Source organism: Dermacentor silvarum, chromosome 1 (genome assembly GCF_013339745.2).
Source record: "Dermacentor silvarum isolate Dsil-2018 chromosome 1, BIME_Dsil_1.4, whole genome shotgun sequence".
Taxonomy (NCBI): Eukaryota; Metazoa; Arthropoda; class Arachnida; order Ixodida; family Ixodidae; genus Dermacentor; species Dermacentor silvarum.
The window spans coordinates 160315333-160336892 of record NC_051154.1 but is presented as its reverse complement, the minus strand read 5'-3'; the positions used below and the strand labels follow the sequence as shown (position 1 = coordinate 160336892).

General features: G+C 46.6%; 1 protein-coding gene across 1 annotated transcript in view; it reads right to left on the bottom strand.

Annotated features, from left to right (window-relative positions):
- The window catches only part of LOC119436305 (tachykinin-like peptides receptor 99D), a 729947-nt gene that overhangs the window by 643308 nt on the left and 65079 nt on the right, over nucleotides 1-21560 (bottom strand). Inside the window, exon 2 of the mRNA XM_049656881.1 lies at nucleotides 7133-7228. The gene's annotated coding sequence lies outside the window, so the exon portion shown is untranslated. The remainder of the gene's footprint in view (nucleotides 1-7132; nucleotides 7229-21560) is intronic.

Below are 21560 nucleotides of genomic sequence, written 5' to 3'. Positions count from 1 at the left end.
TGAGTAAAAACGAAAGCTCGAAATTATTTATTATATAGTAGATAAAAAGGGATATACGTTCTTATATGTGAAGGTACCGCTGTTAAAAACGCCAAGTGTCCTGACACCGAAATGCCATAGTTTTGCGATAAGCCCAACTAAGTTGAGGTAAATCTTCGTAATACCGAACGCTCGGCAAGCGCTTCCTAAGCGCTTGGTCAATTCTCGGTAGGTGCTATAAAGAGAAGAGGAGAGAAATCGGATTCTGCAAACCACTTTAGCCAGGAATTTCGGATAAGCCGAACTTTAGCAGCGGCCGTCGATGTCGCGCGAGTCTGCGATGCGCCGAATGGATACGACCTCGGTTCAAGGACCGCTTCAAACTGGCCCCATGCAGTCCAAGAAAAGCACGAAATGTTAAAAAAAATAAGCAGGAGTAAAAGAAAAAAGAATGTGTCTTCGCCGCATTGGATGTGCTTTGCATCGCTGCCTTGTGTTGCAATGGTTGCGACACAAAGCACATCCGCGCTGCTACGGAAGCAAGCAATGACAGGAAATACACATTGAATTATATATATATATATATATATATATATATATATATATATTAGCTCCATCTTGTTACTGGTGAATCGTAACCCAGGGATGGCCAATAGAGTTTCGAAGGGAAACTCGGTATGTCTATGCACAGCTACGCTGGTTCCAGAAATAGCGGGTGCATGGCGTGGTACAAAACATCGTGCGCGCTGTGCGAGTCACGTTTCAATGATGTCTAGGCGCGCATACAACTCAATGAAACCGTTAAAAAAAGGCAAAGTCGTATTCTTGTCACACGTGCGTTCGGCGAAGTTTTCAAAGTCTGAAACAGTCGCAAGTTTGGCATCTCGAAAGATACCCTGCGATGCAGGCATGGTGGTGTAGTAGAGGAGGAGCGAACAATGGCCGTTTTCAATGACTGCGAGTCCGCACAAAGTTATTAAAGATGACCGGGTCACTTGGGTTGGATGATCAAGCGCGCAGCAATAATTTGCCTGTAAACGAGGCCACTTTTCTCTTTGCTTGTAAATGTTCAATTTTAGCGTCTGTATCTTGAAAATTCTTTGTATGGTAATTCTCTGTATTGTCTGATGTAAAATGGCTTATTGTTGCTTAGTGTGTTAAGTACATACGTGTTCTGTGCTATCTGTATTTTGTTTTGGTTCCTGTACATAATTTTGGTATGGATCCCGATTAGCGTCAAGCTAGGGATTAAATTCCTTGTTCACATATTTTACAGTGCACTGTACGCAAGAAACAAACTTGCATTCAATCAATCAATCAATCACTCAGTCAGTCAGTCAGTCAGTCAGTCAATCTTCTTATTTTTTTCTGGGGTTTTACGTACGTGCTAAAACCAGTTCTGATTATGAGGCACGCTGTAGTGGAGGGTTCCGGATGAATTTCGACTACCTGGGGTTCTTTAACGTGCACTACAACGCAAGCGCACGGGCGTTTTCGCACTTCGCCTCCATCGAAATGAAGCCGCCGCGGCCGAGATTTGATCCCGCGATCTCGTGCTCAGCAGCGCAACGCCTTAGCTGACTGAGCCACTGCGGCGGGTGCATGATCAATCAATCAAAGCCTAAGGAAGCAGCCAGTGTCTAAAGGGGCCCTGAACCACTTTTTATCGAAGTGGAGAAATACGTTTGATGTGAAAATAGGCTATTTCCGAAATACTTTGCCGCAACAAATAATTCAATGCGTTCAGCAGAAGCAGAGTTATTGGCAATAAAGCACGGCCTCTCTGTGCTCCCCTTTCTCCTTCAACTTCCTTGCACTGCGAAGGCTACGGCGGAGTAGGGCGGGGCCACAACACTCCCCCTTCGAAATGTCACCATGGCGCGCAGTTCAAATTTCATTTTGGATACTAACGTAGATGCCACGACTTCCGATTTTGGTGCCTACGACGCGCTAAACGTAAGCCAAACGCGGTTGTCAACAGCGAGCAGCCAGTGGACTCGTGGCGGCACCCCGCGGCGGCCGCGGTGTAGCCGACTGCAGCGACCAATAGCAGCCGCGTATTGGGATGTGCTTTATTAAGTAATAAAACACACAGAAGAGAGTGAGGATCATGGCTTCTGTTGAAACAAGAGTGTTTGAGAGAAAGGTAACTTCGCGCTCCGCTTGCGAGCTCCACGCGCCACCTACGACAGCAAAACTTGGCTGAGATGTTCACAGCAGCGTATGCTACCAGCGGACTATGCTATTTCATCAAGCCCCAGGGGTGGTTCAGGGCCCCATTAAACATGTGGATATTTCCAGCAGCGACGGAGGGCTAGACCACTTTTCTGTTGTTTTTTCGATATTATCTGTTGGTAAGAACGTTTGTTTTATTGCGATAGCAATTATATGGGCACTGCCACCGGATTTCTGCCGTCGGCGTCACCGTCGCCGTCGCCGTGAGGTTCCGTATAAAGTCCAAGGGCGATAAAATCGTTGCCGGGCGCCGTACGCGCGAGCGAAAGCGCGCGGGGGACGCGCGCTATCACGGAGAGCGAACGCACGGCGGAAAGCAAACGCGACCGTCGCGCGAAAGGCCGTGGGGGTATGGGAGGGAAGGAGGCGGGGCGACGCTGTGCTCCGGCACCAAAGGCGTATCTTGCAAGCGGGCGTAAGGGGAACTTGCCACTCAATCTCCCGCGCGAAAGCAAGAAAGCGGGAAAGGCAGCGTGGGAGGGAGAGGGGGGGCACAGCTTCTGCTCAGCCAACAACTGCGGTCGTACTTTGGCCGGCTGTGGCGATCGCCCGCACCGTCTCCACACGGTTGTGACCTTTGTATGCACTGTACATTCGCCGCTCAGTTTCCGTCGAAGCGATAGACCGCACGAACCTTCACCCGCTGCGGCGGCTGCGCTTGCTGCTAGCGTTTTGACAGCCGTTGTCTGCGGTCATTCAGTGTGATCTATTCATGTTTGCTTGTGCGCGCTGACACCACGCTTGTTATTTCAGTTGGTAAGCGCATGTGTCCAAGTTTATGCAGTCGATAAAACTACTATCCCTACTCCGAATAGCTCTCTACTAATTTCCTATCGCAATTGGGACGAAACTGCGACTTTTTTTGGTATTACCTCTCTTTCATGAAACAATTACAGCCATTTTTTTTCAAGCAAGCGCCCGTCGGAGAATCTATCAGTATGTGTTGTATGCAGAATTTTATTTTTGCATACATCTATAGAAGTTTATTTAGACAACTGTTTTACAGACCTACAAGCAGACGACGCAAGCGCAATCAAGAGAGGCCCAGCATCGCAATATCGGTAAGGCGTCACCCAATTCCCCCAGGTACAATACCTTAGAATACTGGGACTATGAATATCTGAGAACGGACATAACAGAGAAGCAATAAGAATACTGGATAACAGCACTCAGCAAACCATCAGGTTGAGTCGAAGAATCGCCAACAAGAACTACGGTATGAAAGAACACAACCTAGTACGGCTCATTCAAGCCTTCGTCGTCAGCCGTATAGTTTATGTGACCCAATACCTCAAGTTACACATGGCGGAAAAACAAAAGATAGAGTGCATCATCAAAAAGTTTGCAGTCGGTCGCGCAAAGCTTAGGCACAGCGAAGCTTACTGGCTGCTACTGCTAGGTATGAACTTGGTTGCTGCTAGGTATTAACTTGGTTTAAGCGAACTACGCATGTAGGAAGGTATTCTCGAGCGATTATTTTCGGAGGTACCTTCCCTTTCGCGACATTTCGCGTGATTAGCGCTGGACGCGTGGGCGCCTACAAGCGACAGCGCTCCTGGCATGCCACAAACGCAGGCAGTCTAACCAATCTTGGCACAGTGCCAAGAACGCTGCTGCTTGCCGACGCCGAACGCGTTGGAGGCTAGCCGCTCGATATCATTCGGCCAGCTTCCCTGTGTCTTGAGCTTTGCGCGGCCTAGTGCAAGCTTTCACCTTTTTTTGTTTCTTTGTTTCTTTTTTTTTCTCCTGGCTCAGCGCGCCGCGGCGAGATGAGAGGCAGGGGTCGGGAAGGCATGCAGAGAGCTGGCGAGGAGGAGACCACGTGCATGCGCACACGGTCTCCTCCTCCTCCTCTGGGTTGCCACGGCTACCACGGCTACGCACCACAAATTACGGCTGGCTTAAACAGCTTCGCTGTTAAAAGGCATATAACAAGCCCTCGGCTTACCGATTCCCACGTCTAACGAGAAGTTCGAAGCGTTAGGAATGCACAACACGCCAGACGAGCTCATTGAGGCTCATACAATCGCACAATACGAAAGACTCGCGCAAAGCAATACGGGAAGTCACATCCTACACAAGCTCGGGATCACGTACGCTGGACAAAGCGGGGATAAATACAACATCTCAAGAGAAACCAGAGAGCACATCATCATACCTCCATTACCCAGAAACATGCACCCCGAACATCACCAAGAGCAGGGGAATGCAAGAGCGAAAGCCCTGCATAAGAAATTTCAAAACGATGTGGACGTGGTCTATGTAGACGCGGCGGAATATGCAGACGGTCGATACATGGCAGTGGTCGCCTCAAATCAAGCGGGCCACTCGCTTGCCAGCGGCACCATTATAGCAGGAAAATCGCGGAGGAAGCGACCATAGCGTTGGCGCTCGCCTCCACAACTGCCAGCGTCGTTATCAGGGATTCTAAAACTGCGCTTCATAAATTCGCAAAGGGAAGAGTTTTGAAAGAGGCGCTAAGGATCATGAGTAACTTTGGCGGGGAGCGTGACTTTCATGTCATATGGACGCCCCACTCCTCCCTCCCGGGCAACGAAACGGCACACACCTTAGTTCGAAAGTTAGCGAGCCGAGCACGAGCAGAACACGCGGGGCCCGAGTGCGGAGAGAGACTGCATGGTCAATTATAATGAAATCGCCAAACACTACAGATTAGGGAGGCAGCATTACCCTCCACCACACTCCTCATTAAATAAACAGCAGGCGACAGCATGGCGCCTACTACAAACAAACACCTTCCCAAACCCGATCGCTTATAATCATCGTTATCCAGAACTCTACTTAGATAGATGCAAAAACTGCAATCAGCGGGCGGACCTCAGACACCTAATCTGTGCTTGCCCCAACATAGTGGAGGGGCCAAACAACACATATATGAACGCGGAGCAGTGGGAGACCGCGCTGCTCAGTTCTGACAGCGAGCACCCACTCCAAGTTATCAGGCAAGCCGAAGATGCCGCTAAGACCCAAGGGCTCCTGGCCGCCATCAAGGGAGGGGAAATTAACCCCTCTTACACTTGTCGTTTTCAATAAAATTTGTTTCTCTCTCTCTAGACAACGCATACATAGTTGTCAAGGTGATTGACGAAAAGGCAAACTAGTGCCTGACAAAGCGTCAAAAACCCTTCCCACCATGTGAGACACCACTCAGCGAGGCAAATAATAAAAATAGTAAAAAAATAGCTGAAACCTTGACCGAAAAAAAACATAAATCATACAAATATAGCGGGTAACCCATTAAACGTGTGTTACAGTCATGTACTGATGCAAAAACCTATAGTTAAACAAACAAAAGAAAGCAGGCCATACAAGCAATACAGGAAAAATATGCACATTCTAAGTGGATGTAACAAAAAAGGGTAAAGAATGAAAAATAAAACAAAAAACACTTCACATTGGAACGAAAACACTCATATTATGGCGTTCATAAATGGGGAAAGACCAAAGATACGTGGTATATACGTATATTTTTTTAAGTGTGTATAGACATGTTTTCCACCATCATAGGTATAACGGCCGGATTACGGTTGAGGAAGTCTGGTATTTGGTGGGTTGATTTGTGTGTACTATAATGAGTACGTATTATCTCCTTGTGATAATTTTTGTGCCGGAAGTCATAACGGTGTTCCCTATGAAGATAGCTAGATAGAAATGAATCTGGTTCAGCCTGTATTTTGTTATAAATAACGAGGGCTAACTTTTTATTAAAGACATCGTTAATACCTAATATTTGGTGTTTGGTACAGAGTGGTGTGGTGTGACTAAGGTACGATGTGTTTTCGACAACACGTAAAATTCTTTTTTGTAATAATAAAGGCTCGATATATTGGTTTGGTTGTAGTTCCCCACATACGAAGGGAGTAATGCAAACGGGAGTGGAAAATCGTGTAGTACAACTGCTTTTTTAGTCCCACGGGCAGAAAGTGTCTGAATCTAGAAATGATTGCAATGGAACGTGAAATAGCAGATCGAACTTCATTTATGTGAGGTGACGAGTTAAAATCTGCTTGGAACAACGCTCCAAGAAAACTGTGTGTAGTGACGCGCTCAATAGTAAGACTAAGAAATTTAACAGTTATCGGATTGGAAAGGGGCTTGTTGCATGGCTAAAAAATAACGTTCTTTTTTCGCATTGAATTCAATTTTATTTATTTGTAGCAAATTATGTGACTTAACTTCGAATCAAAAGACAGCTTTTCGTGGTCTCATTAGGTTAGGCATAAAAAGATTCTATTCTAGTTGAACTTTAGAATCGTGACGATGACACGGCGGTGAAGTGCTGGGTGTCCTACCCGCAGTGTTCGTGTTGTCCTTCCTTCCGCACTGTACATAGTTAAAACCGCCTAGAAACATTTGCCATTGCTTCATGAACATCATAAGGCACGCAGTATAATGCAGGAAATTATCTCTGATATAAATGCTAGCTCTTTCTTGGCGTCAGCGTCGATGTCACCATCGTAGAGAGCATGCGCGACTGCTCAGTAAGACACAGCACTTAAGCGTTGCGATCCGCACCCTTGCCGCTTCATCGGTTCTGCTCAAGCGTTTGTTCTGGACGTCCAGCCGCAGGCAATATTGAATTCCACTTTTTCTTTTTCTTTTTTTTCTGCTGCTAGGCTATCAGAGAGGATGTGGTAGCTCTTGGAACCTGTCAGATGGAGGTGGGGTCGCAGTCAACAGCGCAATGTTTAGGATAGTCGGGACAGCGTTTCATGGTCTCAATACCAAAGTTCCGGAGCTCGACCTGGCTCCGTATAAGGTTTCTTTCTTTTTCCTTTTTTTTTGTGACAGCATAATTTGTGGACATAGTTGCTCCGACACGTGAAAAACGACCACTGTGAAATTTGCCTTATGCACCACACATCGCTGTTAGAAAGTTTATCATGTTCACACTTACCTAGCAGAGGATCGGGCGTGTCGTAGGTGCTGCTCCTAGCGCACTTCCCATGCCGAGCGAAGAGCGAAAGCTTCACAGACGAAGGTGCTGAAGCGCCTGCGAAAGATTGTTCGAGTCATGTTTTGAATAACAGCACTTTAAGGTCTTATTTTCTTCATATTATGATTGTGATTATTATTAATATTATTATTATTATTATTATTATTATTATTATTATTATTATTATTATTATTATTATTATTATTATTATTATTATTATTGCTATAATAATAATAATTAGTAGTAGTAGTAGTAGTAGTAGTAGTAGAAGTAGTAGTGAAATAGTAGTACTCATCAATGTAAATTAACCACGCTAATGCAGCCGTATCAATGGGCGCGATCCGTTTCACCGGATGCGGGCCCGCGCGAAGCACCTGAGCATGCATTCGGTGCATGCTGAGGAACCCCAAGTGGTTAAAATAAGTCCGGAGTCCCCCACTATGGCGTGCCTCACAATCAGATCATAGTTCTGGCACGTAAAACCCCATACTTTAATTTTTTATTTCTTAGGTTGTTGCTGACTATAGTTTATCGTTGCAGTGAGTCAAAAGCGTCTTGTTAGTGATTCGGAATTATTGCTCCCTAAATGCGCTTTCTTATACTACAGCTGTGCGCCTCACGCGACATCATCTCAGTTTCCTTTCGTCGCGATTTGTTGCGTCCTTGCTTTAAGCACACTGCTTCATGGAGAGGTTGGCTCCTTTACAAAAATGCATCGCTTAGAAGTTCAGATCACCACACTTTGAAGCGCCTAACTGGGCGAAATGGTGTGGCGGATAAAGGAATATTGATTTTTAACAGCTAATACCACTGCAGTGGCAATTCCACCACTCTCAGAGTTCATGATCGTATAGCACCAGAGGCTTAAGCTATGGCGCACTTGCGACTCGTAATTACTGGGAAGCGATGCTTAGCGAGCTCGACAAGCGCTTTTACTCTCGCCTCCTGCGTCAGATGAACTCGCAATTGATGGTAAATCATCCCCATTATTATTTTCACCTAGGGTAGTTTTTAACTCTGACATCGTTGGTCTCACGAACGACCATAACCATTTGTGTGCTAGGTTTACTGGACACAGCAAGTCGCATGTGGAACACACGAGCAATTGGTATCTGATATTAGAGAAAGTCTTCATCAAGGTCTGCATAATAACCATGACGTCATATTACAATTGCTGCAGGGTCACTGTGGCATTGTCGGTAACTACCTCACCGATGATGCTGCCCTGTCAGCCTGTAAAGAAATCCGAACAGTTCCCGTACGCCTTTAACGAAAAGACGCTGCAAGAGGTTTTCGTTTGCTTGTTCTCACCAAGTACCTAACTTCGTGGAAGCTTGCGTGCCTCGAGTGTCTCGAATTGTCGCTTCCACAGAATGACCCTTTGTTGAAGGTGCATGTTCCGTCCTGCCTTTTCTGCAGTGGTGAAACTTTACTACGCCGCCTCTGATTAGCGGTGGCTTCTACGGCAGCCTGCTCTTACCTAAGTGGAATGGCACACATTCGCGTGTGACTCATGCAGCTGTGAAGAGACAATCGAACGCGTATTTTGTTTTGTGGTTCTTGTACTCGTTATGACATCGAGTGCGACATTCTTCGGACTCTGTTAAACCGACTGGACGGTAGACAATTTGAATAGACAAATGTTCTTGAACCATGCGCTCATGAGTCGCAGGCTCATAAAGCGGCGGACATTGTTACAGTATCGGAAGTGGACTGACCTCAGTGACCGACTGTGGGTTTGATGAGCAGCTTCATGTGTGCGCACTGTGCGGACACCTGCCAATCGCTCTCTCTTTCCCTCTCTTTCCCTCTCTCTCTATCTTCCTACATCCTTTCTTTTTCTCTCAACATCTTTCCTCGGCGTAACCTCCCTACCTTTCCCTTTCTTCCACTTCCTGGGCGTGGCTTTTGATGTATAGTTGACACGGTCGCTACATATACGACATCTGAAGAAAAAGCGTGCTTCTTTGCTCGCGTCTTCGGCGTTCTTTCCCGAAATGCTGGCGGATCGTCCGTTTAGACGTTTTGATTATATGCAGCGCTTTGCGAAGGTCTACAAAACGGCAGCCTTAACAGCAAAGGTACTAAATGTCACGCTAAAAGCAGCCTCGCCACATTTTACCTTGTTACGTGCACCTCAGAACTGTATTTACGTCATGTGGTCCCGCAACTATACATACTGGATAATAAAATGTCTTTCCTCTCTTTTCTTCATCCCGAATCACCCACAACGGAGTGCCGCTAATCAAATCATGGTCTTGACACGTAAAACCCCAGAATTTATTATTTTTTTTCTGTCCCTTCCAGATTTTTTTTCTCTCTGGTCGGGGATCAAATGTTACCAGACCAGAAATCACGCATGCGTGCGGCAAAGTGCGCCAAGTTGTTGTTGTTGTTTTTTTTTTTTCACTTCTTCTGAAGTAGATAACAAATATGCAGCAGGTGGCGCAGGAACGATGTCAAGAAGCTGCATAAATTTTGCGTACCGAGAACAAATACCGTGGGTCATGTGTTTGGTGATCCAAGAGAGGAGCTTAAACATTCCTTCACCCCAAGTAATACGGATATCTTGCTAAACAACAGCAAGCTTAATTAATGTTTCCGCATTCTGCCTCTGTATGCTGAGACTTTTGAGAGAACGACACGATGTGGGAAGCGCATATAACTCCGGTGACAAAATGACTCTCATAGCCGTTTTGCCTTTCATTCTTTTCATCTGGAGCCGAGTGGCAGGTTTTTGGATACAGGGTAGCCCTTCCAGTTTTAATTAGACGGTCTGCTTCGAGCTTGTTGTGTGCGTTACTTAATTGTCTAATTTAACGCATTCTCTCGCCTTTTGTTCCTGCCGTCCTCTCGTTTCTCTTCAGCTGATTTTTATATTATTTTGTGCCGAAGTGACGCTGAAAGCGCGAAGCGAGCTTTTCGTGGGACATACATCTTTCTGCCCCGCGCAAGCGAATGCAAGCTAGGGGCTCGAGAAGAGATGTCGCGGATGCTCCGTCGCAGTGTCGCGAATGCGCGCTGTGTTATAATAGGCTTCCGTTCGCGCTCGCATATTGTTGCCAGCCCACTTTTGAAAGCCGCGCATATACGTCGCTTTCTGAAAGCAAAAGGGAAACGCGAGTGGGTAGGGACGGGTGGGCGGGCAGACACGGAAACGACGCGCGAGGCTTGACGCTCTGGGTTGGCAAATTCGGCGCCTCCGCTGGTACACACACGCCGGGGCGAACGCGCCCGGCACACAGAGGGCACTTCGCGTTTTGCGCCCTAATGATGAAGAATGGACGACCGAATGGGGCCGGTCAGTTCGCCGGGCGAGGTCCGCGGGGAAGAGCGCAATGCAGGATCGCCGCTCTCGCACATCTCGCCTCTCTGGAAACGGCATCGAGACAGGCTGCACTCAAAGGGCTGCACATAGCAGGCCGCCACTTTGCCTGAACCATTTCAGTGGAGGACGCAAATTTTTGTGCACTCCTCCTCCCCACTGTGCTGGCGCCTTCTCGCTCTTTTTTTCTTCTTCTATTTTATCGATAAAATACGTATGCATCTTGGGGCGTTGTCTGCGGGTATTTTAGCTTTTCTTTCGCTTTAGTATTTCTACAATAAGCCTTAAAGATATCCCGATGTCTTGTACAAAAAGGAAGATGTGTCATAAGGTGTGCGAGTGACTGCTCCCTTAGTCAACTCCAAATAATGTCTGAGGCGAGCGAGATAAGATAAGAATCACTTTACCTCATTGACTACTGTGGATGTCGCGTACGCGGAAGCCAATAGAACATCACTCGAAAGCCACGCGTTTCTGGAATATTCGTTAAGCAACTTCCTGCGCGAATGTGCCTTTGCAACTATTATCCATGCTTCAAACGATAGAGTCCGACTGAGACATTTGTTCAAATTTACAATCTTATAGCCATCTATGATAGGAATGAAATTGTAAAGGTATGCTTACGGGCTAACTGGCACGTTACCATAGATGTCAGAAGGAAGTAGCTCAGATTTGGCTGCGGCTGCAAGCGAAACTTTTTCACGTCATACACGTAGGAAACGGGAAAGGATGTTTACTCCTACCCTAACAACTGTTTCTCTTTGGCCCGTAGTCTTCGATAATATGATGCCGGCTACCACATTAGGTGCATGTCACATATTCTTATGTCCACCATTCCAGCATATGAAATACTCGGTGAATATTTGCCCAAATGCGAACAAAATATCGAAAATCTGCAATGAAATATGCTGCTGCCTATAACTGACCTCAAGGCGTATCATTGGTCGCTAATAAACGAAAGAAGGATGGCATGCTGAGCCACATGTTCTTGGCGTGATTATCTGTCGTTAGGAATGCATCCCAGCCAATTGTCCCAATGTGCCGCCATGCTACCACTTTTATTTAGAATATACCGCTCATATCCACAAGTATAAAAGTTAATTCCTGCATTCCAGTTATTTAAGATTATACGTTTCAAAACTACAGTAACTACAGTAACGGAAACTGGTCGAGTATCGCACGCAATATTCATAAGATATATTCGGACGCAGATCTGACAAGACGCTATGGGTCCTGAAGGAGAACCGTTCAGCCCGCTCTCTCCATGCAAGGCAAATAAGGACATTTAGCGCCACGCTATGTGTACATTTAACACAGCTTTTTATTTTCGCTGTTGCTCACTTCATTCTTCTAGTTGTTGTTGTTTTTCGAGGTGTACTGGTTATTCAAGTGCAAGTGAAGCTAAGCGTGCACCAAATATAGTTACAAAATTAATGCCGATGGTCCCGACAAGATGATCAAATAAAGGGCACAGCAAGGGGGATGTGGCGAAATGCACACTATGTGGATTGCCAAACTACCTACATTCCTTGGGTTTCGTTTTTTTTTAATCCAGCTATTAGGTAGCTCCATCGCGACTACGCAACCCCAGAACTTTGGCGTTGCCCACACCACACTATAATCACTCGCTGCCTGCCATTTGAAGTTCCCACGCTTTTCTGCCTCTATATACCTAAAGCGCAATATTTCTCTTTGTTGGTTTGGTGTCTTTTACTTTTCTTGCGATTGGGTTTTATGCAGGCCTGAAAGACGCGGAGTCGTTAAAGATCCAGCGCCGCGATTACCTTTTATACACTGCCTGCCTTCATTGCCAGGCAGCGCCGATGTCGCTTTATACGGGCATGTGTATGTGTATGTGTATGTGTATGTGTATGTGTATGCAATATGTGTATGCAATAAGTTAACAAGTAAGCAAATAACATTTTCCCTTTGGTTGCCACTTTATTCTGCGCATACAGAAAAGGCGGCACCAAGCGTCGCGTAATTGGGCATGCCTTTTATATAGCAACCTGAGGCAGGAAGGCTCGGAACAGTGATGCCTCGTAAATGGGCCGACAGAGCATGCATGCAATCACATGACGACGCTTGCGAAGCCTCATCGCCGCTATAATTGCTATGTAGCTTTCTTCACGATCCGTTAAGCGAGGTGGACGTTGGCCTAACTACCGTGGTATTGTGAGCCCCACAGTGCCCAGGCCAATACTTCTCTCTCTCTTGCCTTGATAACTTCGTGCCTGGCCGTTGCGTGAAATTACATCACCTATAAGAAGGCCGAGATCTCATATACAATAAAATGGAGACGCTGGAAACTTTGAACAGTTCACCATTTTTCCTGAGCATGCTTATACGATACATAGGAGGAACCGGTTTCCTAGGCGTAGTAATGTTGCTTGTTGTGCTTGCAGGCCTGGAGCTCACGTAGAAAGCGTTAAACCAAGCTTATCCTCTACAAGCCATGATTTGTGTAGCGCAACACTCCTGACATTACAGAAATTTAACTAGGCGTGCGTGTACCACCCTACCGCTACTGCAATCATGAAGAGGGGTAGTTGAGAACAGCATCTTTCGAGATGTCTCATGAAGCTGTTTCCAACTGAGACGTGCACCAAGGCTCTCATTCCAGTTTGAGATTGTGTCTTCTTTAACTGCTGATATTAAAATTTTGGCATCATGCAAAGCACTTATTACGAAAATTATTTTGCATATTTTCAGGAGAAATTGCAGGCGACGTTTTAGGACAGCACTATTATACTCCGTGAGCTTCTATAGATGCGACAGCCAATAAGGTTGCCCATTTTCATGACTTCCCTGCGGAGACGAGCTTCTTTCAATGTCGGCGTCTCCGAAACTATGCTTGGGATCGCGGAGGCGCAGAGGGTAGGTGCAGTGCGGCTTTGTGGGTGGAACTTGGACTGACTTTTTAGTTTGTCACCGGCTATACTATATGATATATGTTTGGATAGCTTCACCATAGATCACCCGTGGTTACCATACGAAGAGCGCGAGCGTCGTGCCGCCAAGAGAGGCAGCAGAATTGAGACCACTGCGGTAGCTGGGGAAGACCAAGGAATCCACCAAGCAAACCATCAGGTGAGGGGATAACAATGATGAAAGTAAACCAAAGCGAGCCATGTAGAGTGACTATGCAGCGAAGCGCCTTGTGTATGGATTACGCGGCATTCACCTGTGCCAACTCAGAGTTCCGCCGGAAGCTGATGGGCATACCATTCAGGTGCATGCGCGACGCTGTTGTTTAAGCCGGACATCGAGCGCATTCCGTGTGACTATGTGTCGTTGAACGCTGTGGCGCTTCCCAGCAAGGCCGACGTGGCATCCAGAGGGGTTTGACTAATCCTTCGAGGCAGCCGGTTGGCGTGAGGCGTGACACGTGCTCAATCTCATCAGTTCATCGCCACTCTCTTCAGCGGCCGCTACGCATAAAGTTGGCATAGTCAAAAGATAATCAGGCAAAGGAAGAGCTGCCCCAGTTGGCCCCTTGCTTTCTTTTACACACACACATGCACGCACGCACACACGCGCAGCCACACAACCCCCCCCCCCCCCCCCCTATTTCAGGCTTCTGGAACAGCAGATCAATAATGTTGTTCTAAACTTTCAAAACAATGTGCACATTTTGTGCGGGCTTTCGGCGAAAGTAGCCGTGGGGCAATCGTCTAATTTTGGAGCGAACATCCTTGCTCACGAATGCAGGCGGTGTATTGAAGAGTGCAGCAATCAATGAAACAAGCGCCAGTCCCGCACGGCCGAAAGGGAGAGAGTGCTTGCAATAACTGCAGAGACTAGCACTTTGCAAACCAACGGAGAAAGGACTCGTGCTTTTAGTTGTGTAGTTAGAAAGCACGAAAACCGATGCGTATGATGAGGGCGGCAGGGAAATCGATGGATACACGGTCGCCCACCGTTGCCTATAAGTGCGACGCTCCCCAGATGACGAAGTTGCCCTTGACACGTAGGCAACCGTGCGAAGTTTATTTTGCTTTTTTAATTTTTTTTGCTTTTTTTTCTTCCACTGAGACGTCAGTTCATGATCATTCCTGCCCCGACGCTTCCCCGGTCTTCGCCGTTCTTCGCCGCAGACCATTAAACATGGTAAATCGCTTGCACACTCGCACAAACAGAGACCAGGCTCAAGATCCCAACATTCTAGTTTCTGCTTGCAACCTCCATGCTCTTCTCTCCACATTCTTATTTTACTTGTTTCTCTTTTCGACTGAGAAAGAGTAAAAGCGAGTACGTTTAAACTCAGTAAGCCGTCAGCGAGTAGGCCTGAATTGAAGCTTTGTTCATACAGTGCTTCGAATAGGTTACTTAATTTCTTGCTTGACAACTGTTGAAAGAGTCGCATGACAAAAAGCCCGCTAGACACGAACCTACTCTTCCCTCACTTCCTTGTTGTGAGTGCAGGTTGGGTCCCGAGAAAAAAAAAAAGCTAAGAAATAATCGAAATCTTGGTGAACGTTCGGAATGCCAGTAATGATCTGCTCGCGGCTGGCAGCAATACCGCACTTGGTTCTTCGGAGGCATTTACAGCAGCATCCATTTACTCCGCGACGCCGCATCGACTTTTTTTTTTCCTTCGAGGCATCGCTACTTGAGCGGATGCCGGCGTCTCACCCTCCCTGATATTACGCCGTTCCTTCGCTGCGCGTGCCGACCAAATGAGGCGCGCACCCTGTTGTGCAAGGGCCTCTACGCGTCCACGTCTTGAAGGAAGGAGCCCGCGGCGGCGACCTCACGAGATCACCAGGCGTGAGCTTACGCACGACCGGAACGCAAAGCAGAAACGACGTCAAAGGAGTTCATTATCCTCGAAGGAGGCGTCCCCCGGAGCGCAGACAAGGGTTCTGTGCATGGCGTTGTGCATAGCTGCTATCATTAGGACAATCGAGCCCTCATGCCCCTTCCATGAAATGTATCGCGGCCTGGCTGGGCCTCGTGCTTCGCATCGAGCCACGGTCATCCGCCTGTTCGTGTGCGCCCTTCGCCGCCGACCATGGTTGAACTGCAGCTGTCAACGCAGAAAAAAAAGGTACACCCAACAGGGGAGGATTACTCGTTCAAAGAGGCCTCTAGTGGCCGAACGGCTGCACTCGAGCATCTTGCCTATCACTGCGAATACATGGCAGGAACCTGGAACTCGACGGAACAAACGTAGAGCGCATGTGCATAAATACTAATGCTCCTGCGCGTGCATGTGCGCGTACTCAATTTTGAGCATCCACTCGCTTCAGTGAGCAGTCCAAAGCCTGCGTACGCAGGCTGTAAGCAGCAATTCTACGGGAATGTTTTGCGCCTGCGACTGCAAGGAGGAGTGGTATGTTGTACTACTCCTCCAGAATGGGCATATCCCCACTGTGATTTCTACATAAAAACTGTACATATAATGTCGGCTCACAGACATTTCTAAAGCACACCGATCTGTTAATATAATGGCGAATTATTTTTAACGGATGCTTTCACTTACTTTACTCTCTTTGATTTAGCCATTTGGTATGTGCCACTGGGGTGCACCCATTGTTGGCCAAATAACCTCCAGAATGGCTATGTGCCACTGTGACACAAAGAGTACACAGAATCCCTAAACGTTGTTTGATACGCGTCGTACTTAACTGCGCGTACGCCTCTCATCGCCCGTTCTTCCCTCGACAGTCATCTCCTGCATCCTCGTGGCATCGCGGCATGTGCACGTCTCGCAGTATGCTTGATTTATATTTCGGCATAGCTTGGGAACGATGCAGTGCACAAACACAACAATTGCACCACAATAAAGCTGTGACCTTTGTAGTGGATAAACATAAACATTCCCTGAGATACCACGCGACAAAGGATGAAAGTAAACAAGGTGGTACGCAACCCTGTTAGTTGTAACGAAGCATTTAAATAACCGCTTTACTTAAGCCTCGTTTCACATCAATTCCAACACGCGCGTTGGATCGGCATACTTTATTATTGCGGCAGGCGGCTGCCGTCTGAAACACTTGAGCAATAAAACGTCATCGCAACCTGAGTGCGCAGCTGGAAATTAAAGATGGGTAATTTACGCGTACACGTCAAAACAGCGCAGCGCACTTCAATATGTACGGCACTTGTGTGCCCTGAGACTAAGTTACGTGGAAGATCCGTTGTTTTTATTTTGTGTTTCCTGCTTGAGTGGTTCCCGTTGGCTTTGTATACCAACCGGCATCACGTGTGGCTAACCTCCTTATACTTGTCTTCTATCTCTCTCTCTCTCTCTCCGTACAGCGCATCAGTTAAAGCGTGTAATTCGAAAATATCGCTTCGAATTTCCTCTCCTGAGACGTTGGTAGTACACAGCGCACTCTTCAAGCGTCCTCCAACAAAGGACGTTTTAGCACGACAATCGCGTATTACCACTAATGTAAAAGCGTCAGGGCGAGGCGTATACCGGGAAGCCAGAGCTCTGTTAGGAGGACACCCGGAGAAATATTTTTCGCTAAAAGTGGTGCAACAAAATGTGCAGTGTTTGAAGTATGCGTGACTATACGACAATGCTTTATGTCGGCGCATACATGTATCGACAGCTGTTTGGTGATGACACAGCGTCGACAAGTTGTAACTGAAACGAATGCAATGACATACTGTTTGCGACAGTTGGCCGCTTGAACATTGTCCATTGTTGTGCGTAGACCATTGCAAAATAAACTGTGCGTTACTAAGCGATGGTTGCACATGGGATATACAGCGGTGAAATCTTGAGTCCTCCAATTAAATTTTCAACGAAAAACAAAACGTTTATCCAATGGATCAAAGGACGAAAGTTGGTTAAGAAACATGACTCCTAGGATCGTCGGAATCATCGACAAAATGCTAGAAATCACGCTTCGCAATTTCGTAGTGCTTTTCTGGATTCCTTAGTGCTTCCGCTACAGAGAATCGGAATCACGTTTTACTGAGTTATGAAGGCGTAATAAGTAAATAAAATTACAGACGGAGTTCCAAGAACACAATTCTAAGGGAACTTAGTTTTTCTTCCTTCTACTTCTTCCTTTTCATCCAAGACAATTTGCATAAAAAAAGTGTCTTGAATTGTTCCTCAGCTTGTAGACAAAATAAACAATTTATTATGCAGCACGGTAGAAAATAAGGGAAAAGTGAAGAAACAGTAATACAGAATGACACGGATGAAACAACTAATAATAATAATATCCGAAGGGTATTATGATTACAAAAACGTAATAGTCCGACAGAGGTCGTTAACTGAAAGTAAATAATCATGATATATTATAAACTAGGAAACAGAGAAGTAATGCGAAAACGGAGCAAACAATAATACAGGAAGAAGTAACCGTTCTACTAGGATAACGTATACAGCGTAGCTAAGGATCTAATAGATACAGGAGAATGCTGCTCTATTTACAGCCTTTATATGTGCACTTTTCGTCCAGCTGCGTCTGACTGTTTTCCCATAAGAAGTGTAGTACAGAACAATAACGCTTATAACGCAACGTGGCTCGACAGAACTCCAGGCTACGTCCTGACATCGCGACAATTAATGCACGTCAACGGTACACAAACGTGCGCGCGACACTAAAGCTCGGTAATCACTCGCAACCCTGTTGATTCGACGTGCTAGCCGTTTACAGGAATTCGTTGAAGGCTGCCTGCGCCCTTCTATCTGCCGCCGTTGGGTGCACGCTAATGTGATGAGCGTTCCCGTAATACGATGCCGCCATAAACGAGCGCGTGGCGCGGATGCGAAAATCATGAAAACATTGCTATACTATAGCATAGTGCTCTGCGGGCCACGTTGGCGTTCCAAGTAGTCATTCACGCGACAAAGTAGATGATAGTGCAAGAAAAATTCCAACAATGACATCGCTGGCCATCACAACACCTCAGGTGATTGATGCAAAACATGAGAGCAAATTGAAAACGATAGCTCTGCATTATTCGCGAGAAATCTGCCCCCGCCAGCAGTGGTGCAGCTGTAATTATACCGGGTGTTTCACGTAACTCGAACGAAACATTAAAAATAGAGTGGTACACCTTACACGAATGAGACGCGCAAGCGCACAGTGACGCCATTTTTAAATATTTTGCGGGCTTAATCACAGCCCTGAAAAAAAGAACGATGTAAAAGTTACGCCATGGAATCAACTTTATTTGGTGTTTCTGAGCATCTTCTACTACATTTAAAATACGACGTATACTCTAAAGCGAATATTTCACATTTGGTTTAATTGGACATAACTACTTAGCTAACTAATCACGCTTGAACGAATAGTCTGAGTAACTCAGGACGACTACAAACAATACGCCGTTAGCGTTATTCGTCCAAGACGTACCACTCTATTTTTTAAGGTTTGGTAGAAGTTGCCTGAAACACCTGGCATATTTCTTTCTTCCTTTCTTTCTTATTTTCTTGCAGCTATGGCATAGTGCCTGACGTCACATATCTGACTTCAGTGGAGTGAATGAAAAACGCGTCCTTTCAATTCTCGATTTCTCAGGAACGAACTATAGCCTCTCTTTTCCGATGAACGAACAACCAGAGAATCTATTATTGCCAGACGTTCTCTTGTACGGCAAGCATCAAGTGTTCCGGGCCTCACGAGTCTATTGCCTCCTTAAACTAATACGGTCGGGTAACCTTAACGGGATATCACTATAAAGACCACCTGCTTTCTTCTCGGTCAGTTACGCCTTCTACCCGATTTTTTTTTCTCGAGCCGCGGACATGAGTAGACAATAAAGAGCACCATGACGCATTCATTGTTGGCTGCTCTTCTTACTCACAATGAGAGGCAGCTCGATATAGAGCGCTGCCGATCCTCTTTCTTATCTGACCGTCCATTCTTATAACGCCGAAGCAGTCAGAAGGATAAAAAGAACAGAGGAGCAACAGGATGGCCCAGGAATAAGTGTGCCTGCGCTGAGACAGAAAGGAGGCCCGGAGAAGGAAATTTCTCCGGGGAGGGCACCGCGAAGCGGGTCACGTCAGCGGGCCGTTCGGTCTCGACAGGTTGTGACACTAATTATAAGCATTTCTCACAAATGTGCATTGATTGATCGCGGCTCGGTGCATCCGAGAGGGGCTCCTGTGCGCCGCAGCAACCGGATAGACAAATGAGCCGCCGCCCACACGTGGCCCGATCAGGCGGCCCGACAGAAGAAAAAGGAGCGCGTGAAGCCGCCGCGGTCACGTTCCCGGAGGCAACAACCGCTCTCGGAAATATGCTCGGCTCCTCGAAAATGCCGTTGCGGCTAAGGACCCGCGGGTGACTAAACGGCTCGTCGCCGGGGTTTCTCATATCTTTCGCGCCAGCGCCGTTGGGGATTGAGGAGGCAACCGACGTCACCGAAGTTAATCCACAGGACTCTGTCCATGCTTGCGCGCGACGCTGTTTTTCCTGAAGCCTTGCCTTTTTTTTTCAGCGGCCGATAGAGCCATTCCCCATTTCGTTACTCTGCACCCCACTACGCTACACCAGGAACCAAACTTTTGGTAACCTAAATATTCCGCCAATAAAGAAGGCCTATGGCAAACGACTGCTACAGTACGCTGGTGCGAAAGTCTGGAATGGTATTCCGCACTATATAAAGAACTCGCAGAACTTGCTGAGAGCAATGAAAAATTACTACTTTGAAGTAATTCTCTCTGCTTCCTAAACTGATACATATTTATGTTCTATTTTTGTTACACCATGCAAACTATTATTTATCAAGGTTTTCATGTGTTTATTACGTAGTGACGTAATTTTCCTGTTCTCGTTGTTAACCTGTCGAATAGATTAATACTAATACCTACACAACATGTTCTTCTTAGCAAATCTAAGTACTACTATTACTCAGTTATTTTTGTGTATTTCGCGAAGTGTTGTATTTTCTTGTATTTTTTGTTAATCAAATTGACTACACCTATACGAAATTGTATGACAGTTTCTTATATGTATATTTCTAAATGGGCCCCGTACTAGCCATTGGCTATGCATGGGACCATACAGATTGTGCGTATCTTGTAAAATGAAAAGTATATGTGTAATAAAGAAAGAAAGAAAGAGAGAAAGAAAGAAAGAAAGAAAGAAAGAAAGAAAGGAAGAAAGAAAGAAAGAAAGAAAGAAAGAAAGGTGGCGTAATCGAGTGCGCCCGTGCGCGCAATAACGGCACCCTCAAGATGCGTGCGACACCTTACCTTTGTGACACGTTACGCGGCTACGGTGTGAAAGCAGCGAAAAAGTTGGCTCACAAAGGGAAACATGTTGGACGCTTTAAAAGCCGCGAACACTGTCACATACCAATCGCAATCGCGCGTCTTTCGTTTGTGTCATGAAAGTGGGAAAGAAAGAAACGAGCCAAACAAATTACTGACCGCATAGCTCGACGGCGTGCTGCACCGCGCCCTCTGAATTTTCCGGCTGTTCAGCGCTGTCGGAGTGGCATCGAACTTGTCTCCCCGACGGACGGAGTTTCTGAATTCTCATAATTAACGGAGTGAGACTTCGGATAATTAAAGAAGCAAGAGGGACCTGCGCGGACGCCGTTTACGCAACGATGCTGACATGTTAGTCTTTCGCATTGAAAGCGACATTCAGAGAAATCAACTCGCCACGCTGTACATACACGCGCTCTAACGGAACTAATTTCTGCGCAAATGTTTGCCTTCTACGCTCTGTGCTGTTCTCGTTCGATACCTCAACGGTGCGTGCCGCTTTCTTCTTTCGGTTGTCATATTTTCTTTTCCGTTGTATGCTTTGTTTCTCGGGGATTAAAGCGTGAACGATCAGCGAAAGTTTCTCCACTTCTGGGCGCGTTGTCCGAAGGAGCGAAGGATCGGGCAGGGGGGGAGGGGAAAAGCAATGTCTTACGCAAAGAAAAGAATGTTTGGAAGCCGACACTAAACACGATGAGACGATCAATTATTGCTTTCACGTGCAGCGGCCCCTATTGCTGTGGGGGCTGGGGTCGACGAGCTGCGATCACAGCGCGCGCGGCGTCTTTCAAAGGACCAAACGCGGACGGCACGTACCGACCGTACTTCATCATCTTTAAGTCAGTGAAGAGTGGGTGTTACGTTATTTCTCG